At 42.7% G+C, this 23,679-nt stretch overlaps 1 protein-coding gene across 14 annotated transcripts in view; it reads left to right on the forward strand.

The window, feature by feature from the left end:
- The window catches only part of DAB1 (DAB adaptor protein 1), a 4,845,894-nt gene that overhangs the window by 966,748 nt on the left and 3,855,467 nt on the right, over positions 1-23,679 (forward strand). For all 14 annotated transcript variants that reach the window (XM_069642094.1, XM_069642098.1, XM_069642099.1 and 11 more), the window contains exon 2: positions 9,006-9,093. The gene's annotated coding sequence lies outside the window, so the exon portion shown is untranslated. The remainder of the gene's footprint in view (positions 1-9,005; positions 9,094-23,679) is intronic.

The following is a 23,679-nucleotide window of genomic DNA, read 5'->3' on the forward strand; positions in this document are numbered from 1 at the left end:
ACATTTCTCCCACAGCCACACCACAACCAGACATTTGCCACTATCTTTGTAGCTTTACCTTGGCCCTTTGTAGACCCTTTGGAGACCTGCGCCTCAGAAACCCTTCATGACCCTGCTAAAGTGATGGCTCAGGTATCCCAGCACACACCCAGCATCACATCTGTGTAGCAATAGATCAACCCTGATATGCAGAAGCCCCCCCCCAAAAAAAAATCTGTCTGCGAGGAGGAGTCCCAACAAGACTCCCTCCAACCCTCCAATACACCCTGCAAGGCCTCTCACCTCCTTCCAGGGCTGATAGTCTACTTCTTTCTACCATATGTACAACCATCCTACACACATCCTACACACGTGCCCCTTTTAGCACAGCTTCTCATGACTTATATCCGGGGTGATAAATGCCTCCAAAGATGACATTTCCTGCAATATTTTAGATGTCTTCTACTAGCCCACAACCACTCTAGGGGCACCCAGTAAGGCATGATATTATTTAGCAGCGAAGCGGTCCTGGAGTCGATGGAATGCTTGGCCATTGTCACTACCACTTGGCTCTGCCCACCAGGCTCTTGGCACTTTCTAAACCTTCTCTAAGCTCATCTTACATTCGTAGACTTTTCAGACTTTGTGGCAGCGCTCTCAGGCTCTAGTCACGTCCACAAACCTTTCAACACCGTTATCACATTATCCACATATGTCTGCTCTCAGCAACACTTTCATACTCTAGGCACATTGTCACATTTTACAGTGACTTTTTTTGTTGCACTGCATCCTCTTGCACACATGGAAGACTCGTGTTGGGATTGTGAGGCTGTCGGCATCCACATCTCTTTACAGCAGCTCAATGGATGTCTCAATGATGTTTCTCCTGCTCCAGATAACGAGGCACTATCTGGTCAAGATATTGCTTTTCTTATACCCCTCCTCTTGAGTCCTGATTGGTATGGCGCTTCCTTCTGCTTTCTTTTGAATTCAATGTATGTGGGCATTTTAGGTCTCCCACTTTTCCCATGATGCTTACGTACCATTGAGTTGGATAACAAAAGTAACACAACAAATCGGTTACAAATGCCATGGAGCTCTAGATTAAACTAAATGTAAGATAATATAATTCTATGATGTGAAATGATTTGAGTCAGATAAAATCATAAACATGGATAATCTGGTAGTTATGGCCTGGTAGGTGGACTGATACAAACTGATTAAAACTATCATAACAATTATTCGAACCATGATGTATGTCAAGCAATTCAGGTACCTCCATACTGTTAATATTTAAACATCTATCCCTTTAAGGGACAGGGCTTTCAATAATCACTATGTTGCTACTTAAGACCAGCATCTGTGGCCTGTTATTCCATGCATGCCGCCATGCTTTGACTTAAGGACAAGGCATATGAAGCAAACCATTTGCTCTTCTCCTGAACATCAAATATCTGCAAATACTCTGTTGTATTCTCATATTAGAGATGCGGCCTTTAACAGTATAGTGGATGAAACAATGTAGCATGTAGAGGCATGAGCCTGTGAATTGACAGTATTGCCTCTTTCAGTGGGTCAGGCTGGGCTAGGGATTCCAAGGAACCCATCAGAATCAACACACAGGGACCATGGTCTTATTACAGAACTGGTTGTATGACTACCTTTGGTGGTAAATGCCCACCGGCTTCAGTAAAATTCCCATTATAGAAGTTGAAAATATTTTCGGGCCACAAATTGCTCTCTGCCCGGTTAACACAGGTGATAAATACCACTGGTTGTTATCTCCACGAACATTTAAATTACAGCCAGCCAGTGGCCTCTCTATGGTGGGGGCAGAGGGGCACTTGGCGCCCCTACAAAATATTGTGCCCCCCCCATTACACCCCCCAGGAGGCAGGTGTGCGCTCTGTCTGTTGTGTTGCTACCTTTCTATGAGGAAAGCCAGCACAGAACAGAAAAGGAATGCTCTTCCGGGCTGATGCCTCCGGTATGGGATTCCTGCTCTGACTGTTGGGGTGGGCAGGATGTGGGGATTGCAGTCTTAGTGGTGGGGAGGCAGGATGCTGGGTATGGGGCTTGTGATTTGCATAGTGGGGTCAGGATGCCAGGTTTCAGACTTGTTCAATGGGTAGTGGGGAGGCAGGATACTGGGTATCAGGGTTTGATATGTACGTTAAGGGGCGCAATGCCAGTTATGGGGCTGCAGGCTCTGGGTGGTGGGCGGGGACAGAATTCCAGGCATGGGGCATGTACTCTGGGTGGGGGGCAGGATGCCAGATATGTGGCTTATGCTCTGGATGGTGGTCGGGAAGGATGCCATGTATGGGGCTTGTGCTCTGGGTGGTGAAGTTGCAGGATGCCAGGGATGGGGCTTAAAATCATGGTGGTGGGGGGGCAGGATGCCAGTATAGAGCTTGTTTTCTGAGTAGTGGAAAGGCAGGAGGCCAGGAATGGGGCTTGTGCTCTGGGTGGTGGAGTGTCAGGATGCCAGGTATGGGTGCTATGCTATGCAGAGCTGGGGTGCCGGATGCCGGGTGTGGGGTTTACAATCATGGTGGTGGGGGGGCAGGATGCCAGGTATAGAGCGTGTTTACTGGATGGCAGGCAGGTGGGATGCCATGTATGGGGCTTATGCTCTAGGTGGTCGGAGGTAGGATGCCAGGCATGAGGCTTGTGGTCTCAATTTTGATGGAGTTGGATGTCATGTATGGTGCTTGTGCTCTGAGTGGTGGGAGCAGGATGCCATGTATGTGCCTTGTCTTCTGGATGGTGGGGGCAGGATGCCAGCTATGGGGCTTGTGCTATGGTGGTGGTGGTGTTGGGTCATTTGAGTTTGGACTTGCGGGGCTCTACCTTACATATGGTGACTCTACCAACCATAAAAATGCTTCATTGGTGCATTTGAAGCTGAACTTGCCATATTATTGCAGCCCCTGCAAGGTTAACCATTACATATTGTGGCTGACTAGTCATTCCATGGAATTATTGATGGATTTGTGGCTGCACGTCTCTCGGAACATGTCATACTGGAGCAGTGTTTATCAAGGATGTCATGGCACTGTTGCAACTGGCTTTATGTTGACTGTGATTAAGGAGAGGTGTTTGAAACTCTCATGGCTATGCTTAAATGGAAGGCTAGCACATTACACTGCGAAACTCCCTGCGTAACCCACAAATACAAGTTCCCCGCTCGCACACGGCCTATCGCGTGTGAAACTCCCCACGTACCCCACAAATACACGTACCCTGCTCGCACTGGCCCTATCGCGTGTGAAACTTCCCGCACACCCACAAAATTCGCACAGGCTGCCCATTCACATTCCTCAGGCCCCACAGGCAGCCCACACCAGCAGGGTACGTGTATTCTGAGGGGTATGCGGGGAGTTTTACATGCGATTTTGCTAGCACGAGAGGGGTACGTGTATTCCAAGGGAGCGCAGGGAGTTTTACCCGCTATTTGGCTAGCACGAGAGTGGTACATGTATTCTGAGGGGTGCGCAGGGAGTTTTACACGCGTTTTCGCTAGCACGAGAGGGGTACGTGTATTCTGAGGGGTGCGCGGGGAGTTTTACACGCGATTTCGCTAGCGCGAGAGGTGTACGTGTATTCTGAGGGGTGCGCGGGGAGTTTTACACGCGTTTTTATGGTTGAGGGGCTGTATGCTGGTCCACTGGCCTTCGCGCCATGTACTGGATTTGTGCGCTGTTCATGGCGCACGGGGCGGGGTTGGGGGCATAACTGGTGCTGCTGCAGGGTCGCTGTGCCAATCTGCGCCACGGCTGGTTATAGATGTTAAAATCCATGAATACGCTGTGCGCTGAAATAGGTTTTGGGGCACGCGGCTGGCGCAGACTGCCGCACGCGCACACTGTGCGCCAGCCACGTGCACCACTTGTGCGCTGATTTCTATGAATTACCCCCTTAATGTTTCCTACAAAATTGCATGTACATGTATTTTTATTGAAGTTTCTCCAAACATTGTGCTGGAGAAATGCACATTTATTACCTCTCCGGGTTCACTTTGGGCTGCTTTGTGCATGTCTGTTTGGGGAAAACATTTACACTGTTAATTGTTAAGAGCCCGCGTACTTTTGCCTATGGCCCTTCTGTGCCCCCTCCCTAAATTTTATCCTGGAGATGCCACTGCAGCCAGCAACATTGGATTACTACTGGCCAGAACCATCATAAAAACAGACAGCTAGTCAATAACTGTATTTAACACCCATAATGATAGTAGCTTTTAGCTGGTCTTAAACAATGGTAGCACCCATAAATAGCTGCTGCCGGATTACAAATATGCCTTGCATAAACAGTACACACACATGTGATAATGGAGGAGTTGTTTGTGCCTTAGGGGACAAATGCCAGAATCAGAAATTGAAATCTAAGGATCTATGTATTTTTACTGCCTTTTTTACTGCAGTGGAAAATACCCTAGGCACTATTTACCCTCAGCTGCATTTATGTAGCTGGTGGAAAATGCATGTTCAATATTAGTTGTTCTGTACCACCGGCGGCATTCACCCTGATGATTAATACTAATGTTGATAATGTCCTACCGCTGTCAATAATGTGTAATTGCAATACCACCAGTGGAATCGGCTGGCAGAGCTGCAACTTTCTGGCAGTATGTTTATATACTAAGGGCACACAAGTTTAAGCCGAACATTTATGAAAACCTCCAACCGGGTGTGGACTGTTTTATAGGGAACTCTGGAGATGGCCCGGTAGGCCTCTGCACCCTATGCCTCTTGTGTGCGCTAACCTCTGTTATTTTCAAATGTTCTCAAAGGAAAAGGGTTGGGCTTGCTGAAAATGGTAATATTGGGCTACTTTGATTATTTCCAGGGCCTCTTTTGGTTCCCAGTCCACCCCTGCCTGCAACTGGCAAGTATCACAAATGTTAGAACTCTAAAAACTGGTACCGGATTTAGATTTAGACTTTATGATGAGGGTGTGTATTTTCTTATCAAGGCCTACAAATTCATATAACACAATAAAGAAATCACTGTAATCAAATGCCCTCTTGATGGTAGGTAACATCAATGGGGTTGTGTATACAATAGGTGCTCACAACATTAGTGCAAAGAAAAAAACAAAGTAAATAATTGCAATCTTTCTGTAAATAATCAGCCAATCAGGAGGCAAGGAACGCAGGCTGAATCTCCTGATGTAAGCCCGGATTCCAAACTGCCTGATCACTGCTTCCCCTACCCTCCCTATTCCCCCACCATCCCTTCCCTTTTATTCTTCCCCCTGACCCTCACTTACCTAATTGCCGCTGCTTCCACTCCTAGTACATTGTGGCCACCACGGAAATGAAAGAGTGGCTACGTACGGAGCCCCGCCTTCAAGATCCATGGCGGCCATCGTACTGAAGTATTTTCATTTAATGAAAAAGACACCATGAGGCGTCCAGTTAATTCAATGAAAATACTATGCTCTCAGCACCCCCGGTTGATAATACCATTAAGACACTCTCTGGCATGCCAGATCGGGTGTCATCGGCCTCTCGACTCTTGTTAAATTCCCTCGCTTCTCTGAGGCCTTTTACTCAGGCCCTGTGCTGATAACACCCGATCCTGAGCTGGTGTGTGTAGACTTATCATTGTGCCACTACCTTAGCCAGCTACGTTTTTCTACATGTTTGCAACACTCAGAACACAATGGAAAACTGCCGTGACATTCCCCCACCATGCATCTGATGATGCGTGTCACCCTTGTTTGACAATTTCTAATCCATGCCCACTGAGGGTACTGGGTGGGATATGCCAACCTCCTCATAGCACAGCATATTCTTACTGGAAATACACGTGCAACAGCCACACAAGTGCCAATGGCATGCAGCGTGGCTTGTGAATGTGCGCAGGATAGTGAAAGGCCAAACACAGGTAAGCAGCAATATGGGAGCGGCATCCTGGAGTGATACTTCCCCATATAATAGGAAAGGATCAGTGTGTTAGCTGCAGTAGGAAGTGGCAAATTCCGGCCAAAGCCATTTTGTACTGCAAAAATGACTATGCGCTGACTTTTCCCAGACTTTGCAGGGCAAAAATACACTTTGCACAGTTCCATGAATCAGGGTTTGGGTCGGCAGTGCAAAGTCACTTTTCAGCAGTGCAAATTCTCTTTGAACCGTGCAAATATTCCATGAATCAGGTCCTAAAACTATTGCATTAGAGCACAGCTAGGATAGTGATGGCATTTGAGCAGGGACACATACCTTGTTATTTTGTTGTTTACCCACCCACTGACTCCCTAATGGCGTGCTAATTTTACGACACTATCTCAGAACTTGAATCAGCAAATTATGGGTTAGACCACAGAGCAAAATATTTGTCAGTCTTTGATTTTTTTCTGACCAAATTGATGGAATAAATGTCCTGATTCACAAAGCATGTTTCTAGGGGAAATTCAATTGAGGAACACTTTGTGAGTCAGGCCTGAAGAAATGTAAACTTGAATAATTGTATCTGTTAATTCTCTTAACAACTTTGGATCGAATGAATACACTGGGCCTCATTCATCGAACGGGTGCGTCCAAATGAAAAACGCTTTGTGAATCAGGTGCCTTCTTCTTTTATTTTGCTGACAAAGTGTAAAAGGCTTCTGTTTTGTGCATGTACTTTCGTAAGTACAATGTGAATGGTGACCATTTCTTTCCCCTTCTGTAATGACTTGCCAAGCTTAAAAACAATGGTCTGGAGGGTTGGCCAGAGCTGACCCTGTATTTATGATTTATTCAAACCATTCTAGCCATCAAAATTTGGTTTTGCTTTAGTCACCCCGAGTGGGATGGGTATGCCTAGCTGTGGGTCCTGTGCCTGCTGGGCTCAGAGACCCAAGCAACTCTCCACTGATGACACCCAAGAAGGGAAAAACATGTCTAGGGGCGCTTGTGGTCTCATGCAGAAGGGATGTGATGTAGTGGTTTGGGCAGGACTTCCCCTTTTGGGGTGGGACCAAGCATGATTTGCATATGGTGTTTCCCCTTCTGTAATTACTTGGTAGGCTGAAAAACGATGTTCTGAAGGATTGCCCAGAGCGGGCCAGTGGTTATGATTTATTCAAAACCTTCCAGCCATCAACTTTGGGTTTTGCTTTGACCATTTCTTCCAACCATACATGCATTAAATTTGTAGCGCAACAGATGACTGATAACTACACTCATTTTCCTTGAAAATAGCTTTATTTTTATATGTATGTAAACGCATTTCTGTGCGTAATTTCAAAATTGACCACTTGGACGTCTTTTCAATCAAGATTTAAAGATTCATCCTTATATGCATCTTTGGAAAATATAAGGTCAACACTGTGACATTTTGGTGGGAAGTCATTTCAAACTGTGTGAACACACGCTGTTTCATTAGCAACTCCTGTCTATGCCAATCCCCGATCACCCTGGGGTTTGGAGGTAGCCATGCCGCCGGGTAAGTGGAATGAGGACTTACCGGGGCATTCCGACCTATGTGGACCCAGTAAGTCCCCATTCCAAATACCATTCCCCATTTCCATTTGATCCCCCATAGGGCTCAATGGGAATGGGGAAGGCACTAATACCGGTCCCGCAAATTGCAGGCCCGTTATTAGCTCCAAGGTCCCTTAACGGGTCCCGCAAAGAACGGCTGGTCAGACCAGCCGTTCCTGCTGGGACCTGCTAAGGGACCTCGGAATAGGGCGGTAAGGGTTTACCGGCACCGGTCGCCTTACCGGTGCCCGTTAACCCTTACTGCCCACCTCGTAATGAGGCCCCCTGTGGTTCTGTGCTTTTCAATTCCTCGTGGTCTGTCCTGGTTAAATGCAGAGTAGAATAGAATGGCGAGCCTAGAGGAGGACTGACTTTACTATTACTAATATCTTCATCCCATTGCACGTGTCCAATTGGTCAAGCTTTACCTGTTTATTGGTCCTTGCCAAGCGTCATCCTTGCAATCTTGATCATTGCGCCGGAAGTAGATGGAGCTAAGCCGTCTTTCTCCAGGCCACTTCCGTCTCTCCTTTTGCTGCATGCTGCATTCATGGATAGATAATACATATGCAACAGTCGTGCACATGTCCAGCGGCTGCATATATTCATAATGGGCCTTGCTGTGCCCAAGGGCCCCTGCCCAAACAAATGCATACGTGTCCTCTGTCAATCCGAGGCTTGTGTATGCTCTCTAACAGTTGAACTATGTGTGCCATGCGTTAATTGTAAACCTGAGCGGTTTGGCAACGATCGAAGTAATTTGACAATTGATGCCTGTATTAATGCCAATTCATCGCTAATTGCATGTGGAAATCACAGGAACACAGACATAAGAGTGATCATTTCAGATTTGTAGCTATGAATTGTCAATTTCTTACTGATATTAACCCACACTATATTAAGCTCTTTGTCCCAAAAGAAGTAAAACATCCTCTCACACGACTATTTTCTGTAAATGCTTCACTGGCATGTATCAATGAATACCTAACATACTTAAACATATGTACAACGTCTTCCTAAAGTTGTAGGTGCTTTGCATATGCTGTTATCTATGTAAAATGTGACTCAATGCAAGGATAATGTGTGACCAATTTACATAATATTTCCCAGTGTGAGTGTCTCTGGATATGTGTACTAAACATCTTCCCAGAACACATTATGAAATATGAACTTAATAAGCCATTGCCTTTCCTGATATTTTGTCGCTGACCTATCTGGAACCAAATCAAGCAAAATGGGTTCCGTGCCACTGTGAGCAGATGGCTTTCTGAAAGTGCATTGCATATTGTCAGAATTAACATCAAATCAGTTTGGAACTGCGTTTGTGCCCGAGGCGAGCTATCTCCTGCAATGGAAGCAGCCGGCTGCTTGAACCTTGCGCGTACCGCTACAGGGGCTGCTAATGCTGCTAGGTAATCCAAACATCAAATGCAGCCAAAACAATGTCCAGGCGATCTGCTCATCTGGCACAGCATCGAGCTGGATTCCACATGACACAAGTCTCATTTCATTCACTGCATTCAATGGGTGGCCTTACGCAGATCCATTTCTTTTCTAGGTGTTCATCAAATGAACTCTAAGCATATGCGCCACCGCGATTCCTGACTGCGAAATCTGGTAAAATGTCAAGATCGGCACACAAAAATGTAAGTATCCCCTTTCAAGCTTCAAAATATGCAATACAATGAATATCTAACATGGATTTGCTGTAGATTATGGCGTTTTATGTGTCTTATTCAATGGCTAATGCATGAATATGCCATTGGATTTCTGGTGATTGCCATGAGATCATCTTCTACTTGCATGACCCATTCACCATTCTGCTTCTAGCAAAGGTGGGCTTGCTGGGAAACATGGTGGCTATGTATGCATGTAAGACAGGTAGAATAATAATACTAATAAAGTGGATTCCTATATAACATTCACGTTGGATTTATCTCAGGTAGAGCATTCCAGTGTTTAGCGGCTACGATAGCAAAAGATCAGACATGCGACGAAGCACAGGGAGGTTAGGGGACTGTGAGAAGAAGCAGATTCTGTGATTAGAGAGTCTGAGAGCAAGAATAGAATGAGACTAGTGAAGGAATATGAGGAGGAAAACAATCATTGAGTACATAAAACATGAATTGAAAGAAAATGGTAAAGAAGACATGATTCAAAAGGAAGCAGTGAAAAAGACAGTACAGAAGATGTTATAGCAGAGTGAAAACCTAAAGAGAAGAGAATAGAAGATGAACCAAACAATTATAACAGTCCAGAGATGAAGAAGATGTTAGGCAGGAAGGCAAAGAAGTAGAGAAGTGCAATAGTGAATACGAGAAAAGACCAAGCAGAACAGAAGAAGTTTAGTAGAATGGAATGAGAGATAGGTGCGAGCAACGCACATGTTAAAAAGGGCATAGCGACAGGAGCAAAATAAGTGATATGCAGTTTAAAGGGAAGTGATGGATCAAAGATAGCCCCCAACCTGCACGCAGAAGAGGAAAAGGGAAAAGAAGAAGGAGGAAAGAAGAGAGACGCAGGGGGAAGAGTAGGAGGAATAGTTGAAGCTGGAAAGAACAGAATCTCATTCTTAGAAGGATTGAGGTGTTGGAAATCGAGTGATCCAGTTTTGGACAGCGGAAAGGCAAGTTGATCCTGTGGAGTGCAGAATCTTGTCATAGGAAGAAAAAGAGAGAAATATTTATGTATCATCTGCATACAATGAAAGGAAAGATTAAATGAAGAAGGGAGAGCAAAGTGAAGGGCAGGGTAGAGAGAGCAAAGGATAGGATCAAGTACAGAAACTTGAGGGACACCATAGAGAAGAGGAAGTGAGAATGAGGTGTGTCTAGCCCAAGTTACAGAATAGGACCTCTGAGAGAAATAGGAGTGGAGGCATTCAAGGTCAGATCCAGTAATACCCAAAGAAGGGAAGAACTAAGAAGAGTGTGATCAACATTGTTGAACGCCGCAGATAGATTGTGAAGAATAAGTAAAGAGGAGAACTTAGACTGACGAGCAGACAGAAGAGAGTTGGAGTCATGCAAAAGAGCAGTCTCAATAGAATGAGAAGGACGGAATTCAGATTGGAGAGGTGGTAGAAGAGAATTCAGATTTAGGAAACTAGCAGCATAGGCGCATACAGCCCATTTAAGAATTTTAGAGGGAAAGGGAAGAAGTGAAATTGTATGAAAAATTAGCATGAGTGTGGTTTTTGTTTTAGATCTTTTTAGAATCGGGTGAATGAGAGCATGCTTAAAGGTAGCAGGGCAACATGAAGTAGAAAGAGTAGAATTAGTAAGTGAAGTGAGATAAAGGAGAAGATGGGGATAGACATGAGGAATACAAATCAAGGGAAGAGTATCAGAAGGAGACGCTGTTGTATAAGCATGGTAAAGAAGCGCAGAAGCATCAGCATCAGAAAGTGGAGATAATGAGGAAAGAGTACAAAGGTGAACTAGAAGAAGGAGGAGTGGGAGAAGAAGCAAAAACAGAACAAAGATTAGCAACTTTAAATGTGAAGTAACTGGCAAAGTCTGAGCAAGAAAGGGATGCAAGGAGGGATGTGTCGGGAGATTTATGAGACAGGAGGTTGGGGAAATGTTGAAAGAGACGGCGATGGTGCTCAGGGTATGTTAAATAATAAATACAGTTATCATATCCCCTTGGTACTGTACTTAGCAAGTTATGACTTGACCATGTGACATTTGGAAAAACAAGAGCTAATGTTGGTTAGGCTTGAAATCAAAGATAAACATATTGTTTTATTCCTACACTGCAAAGAATGCAGTGTCCATCAAACACATAGGGCCAATTTAAAAACGCCTGTTTGAATCGTAAAGTACCATTGGAAACTGTTCTGGGAATCAGGCCCATACTCTGGCTGCACTGCACACATCAGGGCCTCTATAAACATGGTGTCATTGGTGGTGGTGATTCAGGGACAGAGCAGAGTGAAGGGGGTGCTCAGTTCACCACTCGATTAATAAATATATGGAACAATCATTATGTTTAAAGCTCAAATCATTTCATTCGTAATAAAAAGTGCAGTTAAAGGAATTCACAGCAGTATTGTTACCATGTCAACCATGATATCCCCAACCTAGGAAGACTAAAAATACCAGAGCAAACTCAGCAACAGCAGTGCAAATGCAGTGAGGGCAATGGTTCCGGAGGAAGATGTCCACACTGCGCTGAGAGGTGGGAGTTGGGTCTTTCCTGTTTGCAGGTCTAACAGCCAAAGGGCTGGACACCGAGGTTGCCTCTTTTTTTGTGCACGACCCTCACTTTCCTTGGGCTTCTCTTAGCATAGTGTTTTATCATGTCATGTTCCATGGATAATTTAGTTGCCATAGGGACCATGTTGCTGTAGTCTGAATGTGAAATCCTTTGAACATTATAATTGGTTAGCAAATCTCCATAATGCTTAATTAAGTTCCAGTGGGAGCCCAAGAAAAGGTGCGAATTATATGAATGTTAAAAAATAGGTTCAAATGGAGATAATGCAAGCATTGGTGCAGTGTATTGCCGTCAGACTCATAGATACTATTGATGTGCCATGTTCTACAAAAACATTGAACCATGTATGTACTGTGAGGCATTTTCATTTCCCATGGGGCCCTTGTGGCCCACAGGCGTGAGAAACGTCGGTTGTACATTTTCAACACCGTGTGTCAAGGACCCTGAGCGAAGTAATAGCCTCACAATGGCAGTTAATAAGCCTATTAGGAACCAGCCATATTGTCCAGTGTTATATTAGGGCACCTGTAAACAGAGTCTCACCCAGAGGCAATGTATTTGGTGTGTGAACAGGCTGCTGCAAATCAAACATAAAAAACTGCATTACATATCATAAACTATTTAGACAAACAAGAAGATAACTACTTCGAAGAGAAGTGTCATATCACTTGAGAAGAGAAGAGATGCAAATAATAGCTTCTAAGCATGATATCTTCTCACTGGTGTAGAATATAGGCCAATTCTGTTATACGTAATGTCAACAACTAATTTAATATGCAATAAATAATACCTTTCGTTGATTCATCCCCAACACTGTATTCAAAATATTTTTTTTCAACTACATTATTTCAAAAAATCTCATTGAAATATATGGGGGGTGGAGTCAGAGGCTACAAGCAGTGTGGAGGGGGTCGAGGTAGGGTTTATAATAAAGAGAATGGGAGTATTGGGGGGACCCCAAACATGTACGTACTTTCAATTCGATTAAAATAGTGTAGTCGATAAAAGAAAGAAAAAAAAACTCATGTCGATGTAGGGACATAGAACCATCCACGATCACTAGAAACATACTCTAATTTTAGCAAAACTCACACTAAGAAGGACATCACAATTCAAAAGAATGCACAACCCTATTGCCTGCCCGTGAAGCAATCATCCCAATAAATACAGAAATAACTTACATTAGCACTTGGACCTCATCTCAACCAATCAGAATACTCAGAATGCAGTTTGATATTGACTTCATTCGAGAAATGTACTTTCATATACAGCCAACATTTCTGTGAATTCAAGAAAAGCGATACAATTTTCCCAGCAAGATTTCTTTCAACAGGACACTTCACCCTATGTATACACACAAAGTAGAAGATAAAATGTAGAGCAATGCACCTTTGCAGAGAAAACACGTTTGCTTTGATTCTAAAGCTGGCTTACATGAAAACTGTTCCAGTTCAACCAAGTTTCCAATTAATATGTTTACCTTATAAAGACAACATTTGTATTAAAATATTACAAACTAAAACCACATTTAAATCACCACAATGGCAAAAATTGATTTTTGTGCACAAACCTCCTTCCATTGCTGTAATTAATTCGAGGACATACCTTCTCCGGAGGGTCATAAGTCGGATAGCCCACAATTCTTCTTTAATTGCATTCAACCCTTTTATTGTTGTGTTAAGTGTTAATTGTTTGTAGCAACTCCCACCTACTGATTTGTAACCACTTGGCGTTTCCTGCAGCTTAAATTCCTGGCATGAATATGGCTGTTAATATCACTGCTGTTTACTGAACAATTTATGCTCATCTGGAATGTCGTAGTAAGCTTCTATTGATATTGTCGAAAAGTAGTTCACTCTCTTTTGTCAGGTGAGGTTGAGCGACCTCTTCTGTCTTTGATGTGCATCCATTTCTGGAAAGCTGCAGAACACTTTGAGGGATCACCAATGCAGGAACAATTACCACCAATGAAAATACTCCTCCGCAATGTATAGGTAGTTTCCTGTAAGCTCTGGATCCACAGGTCCAATAGTGGTCCATTAGCATGGCAGTTCCTCCTTTCATTCCTATCATATCATTTATGCGTCTGCATCCTTTATTTTCTCCAACCTTGGTCTGACCACTGTTTCTAAAGCACAGTGTTGCATTCTTGAGTGGCAGTATGGATACAGGCCCTGCTTCATCTTCGACCCATGTTAGTAGTTGTGAGTACTTGGCCCATTCTTTAACACATTCATCATTCACTATCTGTACTATTTGCACTTGGGCCCTCATCAATAATTACATCCCAGCATTCCATCTTCACCTTCTGTACTGGTGGCAACCTATCATAATACCAATAGCTGAGGTCTTTGTCAGCATTCTGCAATCCTGGTGTTTCCCAAGCATCTGAACAATCCAGTCTTTTTTGCTCAACAATCTTCATCTCTACTTTATTCAGGCCACTCAGTGAGTGCAGGATCATTTTGCTACTCGATCTCGGGTCCTTTATCATCTTCTGTGTCTTTATGTAAGCATCTTCATATGGAAACGTTCTTTGTGACATCCACCGTAGGGTTGCCAACTTCCCTTCAAATGTTCCTCTTGTCATGCATGCTGCTAGATGGCTGATGCACTTGGTATTGTTTGTTGGTATTTTTCTTGCTGCAAATGTTCTGGATGTGCTCATGGCATAAGGGATGAGCGAACATACATAACAGCTCTCATCCGACGTCCTTCTCCCCATCCTACACATGTGCTGGTACCACATGTTATTCTTGAAATGGGCTGATTTATCAAGATATGCATTTATATCCTGATACTCTTCTCCAGCATCTCTCTTAAGCCTGTGAATGTGTTTGGAAATATCAGGAAAAATGTAATTTGTCCTTTTGTTAGGGATCAAAGAGATGTCTCACTTTTGGATACTCCATGTAAGTTAAAAAGAACCATTTCACAAAATGCGATTAGAAAGTAAAGAGAACAAATTGTAAAAAATGTAGCACAAGAAATATTGCAAAATAATTTGTGTGCCAAATTTGTATCTTGTGTATTAAGCAGCCTTCTTGCTAGCAATGTGTATCTTACATAATGGAAGATTTCCATTGTACTTTATTTACGTTTAGTTCCTGTTACTCTTCATAATAAACATACTTTTTTGTAACAGAAATTGTAATAATATTGCAATGATGATCCTGTGAATGATGGGGTTATTTTTAGGATTTCCGAAAAAGGTGACAATATTAACATTTTGTCTCACTAGAGCTGGAAAAGATTGAAGTATGTATACAGAAACAGCATACAGAAATGTGTACAATGTTATAGGCAAAATAAAGAGTCAGGAGTGTTCTTTGTCTTCTGTCTTCAAAGCATTGTCTCTTTAGCCGACTTGGAATAGTTCTGTGAACAATGTAAAGTTTGTTTATTTCACTTTAAATTTGGGAATAATCAACAGTTCAAATTGTTTTTACTCTGCTGTCTCTTGCTGATTCTTGTTAAACGATGTGGTCTGTATATGCGGAAATTCTCTTGCTTTAAGGTCTGTGGCTGCAGGAGAGATTGAGGTCTCTCCATATTCAGCTGCCGCCAGGCCCTTCTTGCTTGTATTTTTATGGCTGTGGGAGTGACCTCCTCTACTAGATACGGTCCTTCAAAATGGCACTTATTCCCAGTGCAAACAAAGCTTTTAACAAACACTTGGTCACGCCGATTTTTGATCTGTTGTAAAATAATAGAAACACTAGCCGTCATATTTTACAAATAATCAGGCATCTCATCCCCTAATGTCTTTGCTATACTATTGTCATCCATTTTTGTTCAGGTGGGGGGAGCAAGAGATATTCTCATGCAGCGTCCGGTCACCAATTTATGAGGAGGCAGGTGGTGATCTGAGCCAGGTTGGTTCATCAAAACAGATAGAGCAAGGGGTAGGCAGTATAGCCATCCCTATTTCAAAGTTATCTCTTTTCTATCCATTCTTTGAGGAGTCCATTTATATGATCACAGAGACTATTCACCTGTGGGTGATAAGCAGATGTAAATGTATGTTTTATGCCTAATAAAATAACTATCTGTTTGAACATCTCATTTACAAAATGTGGCCAATTTTCAGATCACAGGACTTTGTATACATCCCATCTAGGAAACACCTCACATGTAAGAAACTTGGCAGCACATGTGGCATTGGGTGCATGCATTGACCTGCCTCAATCCATCTGGAAAAGGGACATACTACCACTAACATATATCTATAGCCATTGCATGTTTGCAAAATATCCACATAATCCATATGTAGATGCTGAAAGGGGCCATTGGGTGTGGGTATTGCTCCTCTCACTGTTTGCACGGTATGCCCTGCTGTGAACTTCTGACAAACAATGTAGTTCACAATAAAGTGTGCAACATGTTCTAATGAATTTGGTGAAAAGCAGTCTTCTGCTGATCATGGCAGCAAGACTCTCTCTGATTATATGCACAGGATAATGAAGCTGATCCAGGGCAACTTTCAATAATAATAGAGGCATGACTTGCCTTCCAGTATTATCTTGTCTCCAAATAGCCTCTGTGGGGGAAAACAAACACACCCATCTTTTTCATAAATCCGGTTCTTCCTGTAGAGCTAGATCTTGCAACTCAATTAACTGTGCAATGGATAACATATTAAAGCCTTCCTTCACTGTCATACATTGCTCTGACATTGGTTTAACACTTTCTGCCTCAAAACTAGAAATATTTGAAAAAATATCTTGCCCTTTTCGTTTTAGCATTGGGGGTTTTGTTACAGCGAGAAATCATGACTGCCCTCTTAGTATGGAATGTGCACTTCAGCACAGTTATAGACAATGGGAGCTTTAGTACCTTAATAAGTCTATCCAATAGCAACGCATGTTTCACTGTTGTGCTGCCTGTGCTGGAAAAGTCCTTTCTTTTCCAGCACAACAAACCTGCATCTACGGTTGACATCGCAGAGTCAGAGTACACTATCACCTCCGCATCCTCATATCTCTCGAGCATGGTGGTAAGCACCACTAATTCTGCAGCCTGTGCAGAACAATGTGAAGGCATTCTTGCACTTGTCCCTACTTCAAATTCACCATCGTATTTAACTTCACTACTGCCAATCCCGTATGTCTTTCTCCCATTGTTTGATACATTTTTGAAGAACCATCAATTAATAGAATGACCCCCCTCCGAGAGCATTTTCTCTAACGTTATGCAGTTATGTACATAGTCCTCCTTGCCTATTGGTTCTGCTATGAATATGGCTGGATTCACTACACTACATCTAACAATTTATATTGCGGGGTTTGAAATAATCACTTCATATCCTGACGCTCTTTGTGTAGTCAAAATGGCAAATAAGGAATTCTCAAAAAATAATGTCATTGAGCACCCCATTGTAAAACTTGCAGCCTTTTCAATTATGAAATTAGCAGCAGCTAACTCATGTTCGCAGGGGTAATACCCTTTCGTTACTGGGTCTAAAATCCCACTGTAATACACTAATGGTTGATGTCCACGTCCTTGTGTTGTCTTCTGTGTAAGGACTGCTGTCATCACTCCTCCATTTGAATGCTAGAATAAATATATCTCCTCATTATAGTCTGGAATTCCTAAAACAGGGGCTGTACAAATCACCCTTTTTAATTCTTAAAATCCTTCAGTCATCTGGTCTGTCCATGTTATCTCATTTTTACCTGTCTGCGCATCCTTGAGTCCTTTTAAGAGTGGTTGAATATTTGTACTCTAATCAAAAACCCAGGCCCTACAATAATTACACAGGCCTAAATATGTTTTGATTTCCCTCACTCTCTCAGGTCTTTGAGTTTTCATGATCCCTTCTGTTCTCTCCGGTGTCACTTTTCTCCCCTATTGAGATATTAGTTGTCTCAAATATAGGACCTTTTCCTGGCAATATTCTAGTTTCTCTTTGTCTACCTTTCATCCCGTTTCTGCTAGTACTGCTATTAGTCAAACTGAATCTTCTCTGTATCTTTCTTCTGTCTCACTGAACACTAATAAGTCTACGTACTGAATTATTGTGCTCTCGAGTTGTATGTTACCTAGGTCCATCTAAATGACCCTATTCAATATTGATGGGGACTCACAGTACCCCTGTGGTAACCTTGTATGTTTCCAGTACTGGTTTCTAACAAAAACAAGGTCAAATCTTGCGAGTCCTCATGAAGGGGAATTGAAAAGAATGTTTTTTTTTTAAATCTATACCTGTAAAATATATGGCTTTCTCTGTAATGTTACACCATATCGTGGCTGGATTTGGAACAAGCAGAAACTCTGCTTCAACAACATTATTTAGAGGACATAGCTCCTGAATAAATCTCCACAACCCCCTGTTGATTTATTAACTGGATATACAGCAGTATAACATGGGGATTCCGAGGGTACCAATATTCCCAGCTGTATTAAAGTGGAACTGTTTTCAAATATATCTTTGTCTGCTTCTCTGGACGTGGGGTACTGTTTTGCTTGTGGTAAAAATTACTCCTGGTTTAAGATTGTTTTAACTGATTCTGCTCCACTCAGTAGACACACATCATATGGACTTTTGGTCCTTAAAATACTTGGTAGCTTTTCTAAATCTTCCTGGAAACATGGTGGCTTCCTTTTTACCAATGATATTCTCTGTGGTATTTCTCTATTCTCAATTTTCATCCAATAAGTGAGACATATAAAAAATATGGATTCATCGTCGGAATACTCATCTCTGAACAACTCCTTATCTGTCAAGTCTGTTAATATGTAGCTTTCATCAAAAGCTATTACTGTTGTCCATGCTCTTCCCCTATTATCTGTACCAAAAATAATCACCCTTTCTTCTCTCACTATTGCTGCCTCCAGTTCTCTGGGAATAAGCTTTCCTTCCTCGTCATCTTTAGGTAATTCGGCCCTAAACAAAAATGAGTACTCAGCAATGTATCTATCAATCCAGGAAGCCATGTCAACAAAATATTTATTCCTTACAAAAATACTTCTCAGTCTAAAGCAGAGGTCTTCAAACTGTAGGGTGCCCCCCCCTGAGGGGGCGCAGCAGCATTGCAGGGGTGGCATGAGATCCCAGCCTAAAATTAAGTGGAGGGAATGGGCAGGGGGGGCTCACAGGGTCTGACTGGAGCATAAAGCCATCTTGGGCACCAATGAAAAAGTGCCCCACAGTTGCAAATGGCAATGCATTCCTTTGTTTGTGCATTGAAATAGCGCTACAAACCCTCAGGTAACTGAGCGCTGCTTATTGCCCACAGTGTGTGGTGCTCATTTATTGACTTCAGAAGGATGAAAGGCTGATTTTGGCCCTGCCGGGATTCAATCCTGCGTCAGCAGATTCTGCACGGATGTCAAAGCGAATGCTCTACTCCCTGTGCTATCTGACCAGCTTTAATGATATACTGTTTAAGTAGTACCCGGAGACTGTTATGGGAGCAGGTGGACGAGCCCACGGACTATACTGGGAGTATGGTGCGGTGACAGCACACAATAGTTCATAGCCATTTGGACATACTGTCCAACTTATTCTGTGAGTATGTAGCAGGTAAATATGTTGTCATGTGTTGCAATACTGTTCTTGTAAACAAACCTTCTTGAGGCCAGGGCATGAACATTTTGTCAGCCCAGCCTTTACCCATTCAGCATGGTATTTCCTAATCTTAGGTGTTTATCTCGATACTGTTTTGCACAAGTGTATAAGAAGGGTATCCCCCATAATGGCAAGGGGTTTTTAACTCTCACAACTTACCAGATCTTTGTTCTATTATTACTTTAATTAATTACACAGCAATCAACTTGGGCAAGCATCATCAATCTCCGCCCATTTCTCCAAAGTATTCTCCAGAAAATGTCAATGCTTTATACGATAATATTCTCTTGGCGTCTTCATTTATCACTTATTGACAATCTAAGAAACTTATGTTGCTCTATTTTTCTCAGCTATAACACCAATCACTTGTTTTTAGGGTCTGCTAATCAATCAAATTATTATTATCACTTTATAGTTCCAGCCTACAACCTATATCATCACAAATAATAAGAAACACAGCAACTTTTTACAATAATTTTTCCAAAACCCCAAACATATGTGCACAACAGTTTCTAAGATCGTCTTCTTTACCTACCTAGTAAGAGTATCTAATCTCTATTTTATTCCATTTCCGAGTGTGTCACGCATCCTTCTTTGGCCTAGTCACAGGAATCCCTTAAAAATACCCTGGGGTGTGATGTGTTGCCTTCTAGCTCCTTGAGAATAGGAAACAAGGTATCGCTCCTTAATCAAATCCTGTTACATTTCACCACTATATATATACATATATATATATTTATATGTATATAAATATGTATACACACATGCAATATGAGCCCCTCCCTTTTATTTGCCACTTTCGATGTTCTATTTAAGTCGGTTGTTCAGTTTGAGGCCTTCAGTATCGACTCTTCCTCAATCGACCACTTTGCCTTCAGTCCGTGGGGCGGCCGTGGGGACCAGACATTAATTTATTTAGATGCACCTGCCAAACATCACAGTTTACATGTGTTTTTCTTCTACTCTCCACAGGAAACTCTGCGTTCTTCCGGCTGATAGTGGAAAACGTCAAAATTCCAAGAGTATGGATCTGAACCATCTGCACAACTACCAAATGTGCACAGGCACCTGGTACGTTCCAAATGCCAGATGAGATTACCAAAATAACTGATCTCAGGCCCAAATAATCGGACATCCTCAAAAAATATGGCAAATTACCAAATATTATCAGCTCAAAAAAGTAAGGAAACCTGGCGAGCAAAACAAATTGCAGCTGACACACTATTAATGCATTTTGGTCACACAAAAGGCTTTATACCTTGGTGTACATCAGATACAAGCACCTTGACGCATCTCGTGTGCTAAATGAAATTACCAAAAAAATGATCTCAGACCCAAATAACCAGACAGACTCAAAGAATATGGCAAAGTACTACTTTATTATCAGCATAAAATAAAGTAGGTCAATCTGGTGAACAATTAGCTGTATACCACACACTCAAAACCAAATTGGATTGTACAAAAGTTTTATACCTCGATATGCATCATTCATGACTTCCTACGTGGCAAACTGTAAAACCTATTGAACGGAGTGTTTGGCTAAGGGAACATATATACCTATATATCATGTAAGTACTAACAATATTTCTGGATGCTCTTATCTGGTGGGCATGCTTTGAACCACCTCTAAATGTGTATAATAATTATTATAGGAGAATATATTCAGCGGATTGGCCTATGCAACATTGTATAGCAGGTTGCTACCTAGCCCCTCTGATTGGTTGGCATGCTTTCCCAACCTTGGACGTTCGGCTCGCTTGCAGCATGTAAGAAAAATGGAACCCGGGTGCCGAAAGGAACATCAGACTACTCCCGACTTTCCCAATTGGTCCATCATCTCTCATCTGTCTGGCCATAAGCCAAGGCTTCTCCTTTGTAGTTGACCTTGCAGCCTGTTCTCTATTCTGTGACTTTTCAAGGAGTGTAGGTACAACGTTATCTTCGTCTAGAGCTTAATGAATAGCCCTTGTTTTTTACTTCTGAACACGTGTGAGGAGGACACAAATTTGTCAATGTTGACCTTCTAGTTACTGCTACTTGATTCAATTGTGCTGGGTGTCATCACTCCTCTTGACCTCTAGAGACTTGCTCACTCCACCTTGTATAGGCTTTAAACATCTTTAATTGTCCAATACTTGCAGATGTTTTCCTCTTTACTTAATCTATGAGAAATATGTCTTACATACATGGTTTATCCTTTTGACTCCCCTTGTGCCTTGCAATTATTCCTTGAAGTAGCGCCCTTGATCCCAAAACCTATTGGACGGTGGGATTGGTTAAGGGAAACGGTATACACATAGGGCCTCATTACACGGTAGGCGGTAAGGGTTTACCGGCACCGGTATTTTACCGGTACTAGTAAATCCTTACCGCCTTACTACGAGGTCCCTTTACGGGTTGGGGAATTTAACGCCTGCCTTTTGCAGGCATTAAAAACCAACCCGCAAAGGGACCCAGGGAGCTAATTACGGTACCGCAATTTGCGGTGCCGTAATTAGCGCCTTCCCCATTCCCATTATGCCCTATGGGGCAAAAATGAGAATTGGGAAGGGCAATGGTGGAAGGGGGAATTACCGCCCCGCCAACCTTGGAATGGGGCGGTAATTCCCCTTTCCACCAAGGCGGTGCCGGTATTTTACCGGCATGAACCATGGCGCTAATAGCGCCATGGTTCTCCGCCTACCGTGTAATGAGGCCCATAGTCTATATAGGTGTTAGTAACATCATTGGGTGCTCCATATCTGGTAGGCATGCCTCGGACCACCTCTAACTACATAAAATACAGACACTAGCAGAATAACAGCAGTGGATATGCTTCTGCTTCTGCAACAATGTATGGTCCATGGCATTTTCAGCAAAAATACACTTTGCACAGTTCCATGAATCAGGCCTTGTGTCGGCAGTGCAAAGTCACTTTTCAGCAGTGCAAATTCACTTTGAACTGGGAAAATATTCCATGAATCAGGCCCTTTTGTGTTTTAGCTAGTGCCTCAGGCTAGTGCCTCAGGCTTACATAAATATTAAGCACCTTCATTGTTAGTAGAGCTTTACCTACTGCGCAGTACATTTGTTATTATCGCTCATTTGAATTGCAGTTTTTCCAGCTCATGCTTCGAAGCATGATCATTTTTAGTGGGGCACAGCACTGTTAATGGAGCATGGAGCACAGCACAGCAGCGCGGTCCATCATTCTGACCCACACATCTGAGTCTCCGTCATGTTTCTCTTCCTTTTGGACAATGGCGCCTATATTTGACCATGGTGCACGCCTACATGGGTGCACGTCCCACAACTCCATCTCCTAACCATAACAATTACAGGTTAGAACTGAATGTGTTAAAATTATCGATTTGACTAGAGACAGTCACTTCCGGTTTTGATTTAAGGAACTGGCCATGGTGCAGGGGAATTCACAGGGACAGAGAACAAACTGCAAGCCCTGAGAAGTTAGATGAGTTTGAGGCACCCACTACCAGGTGTGGGCACCTGATGTTGGAACTCAGTATTGGAAATGGGTGCAGGGGAGACGTAGATTGCTTTATGATAGTGGTTGGTGGAACTTGGGCTTGTCTGAATCAGCCGTCTCTAGGTTTTCTGGGAAATACTGGAGACTATGTTCTTGCATTCCAATTAAGCTGAATGACGGTGTCACGCCCAGCACAGTGCTCGAGGCGCTTATCTTTTGTTACAGCCTGTAGCGAGGGTTCTGAGAAGTGTTCATCACATTTTACTGCCCTCTCCGATTGGACAGTGACACCAACATGGCCATGAAGACATATGTTTTCATGGGATTAGGTAGTTACGTCGAACAGGGACAAGCTGGCAAGCTTCACGAAGTGGGCGACTTTGACTGCATCATTGGAGTGGCTATACTTGAAGTGGAATTTTGGCCAAGAGACACAGCAAACAATGATATGCAATGGAGAAAGGAAACGAGCAGCAGTCCTTATAATATCAGTTAAGACCCACCTCTGACCCATTATTTACAAAACCTGCCAATATCCCATTGTATCAATTTTGCCGGACAGCCTGCCATAGTGGGATGGAGTGGCCACTTAAGGTTGGAGACCAAGTTGGAGACCAAGTCTAAGCAGGTCTATTGCACGTTTAACTGCTTGTATTTTTTTTTTACTTTATTTTTTGTACTGCTTCTATAACCCGTTGCGATTGGCTGTTAGCTATTAGTACATTGGCAAGTTAATTGTTTATTTTTAAAAATGACAGCGTTACGGGTATCACGCCATCAGTCTCGAATAAATTAGTGGTTAATATTTCTCAACGCATGTTGAGCCAACAGGAAGAGACAGTATTACAAAAAGGTCTAAAATTTGTACCAACCTTTGGTACTAATTTATTCAACACAAAGGTTGAACTTCACAAACTAACTAGAAAACTGAAGTTAAAAGTGTTCTTTGCAGAAATGGAGCACGAAGCTAAAGAA

This window comes from Ambystoma mexicanum, chromosome 1q, assembly GCF_040938575.1.
Source record: "Ambystoma mexicanum isolate Mex_15411 chromosome 1q, UKY_AmexF1_1, whole genome shotgun sequence".
NCBI lineage: Eukaryota > Metazoa > Chordata > Amphibia > Caudata > Ambystomatidae > Ambystoma > Ambystoma mexicanum.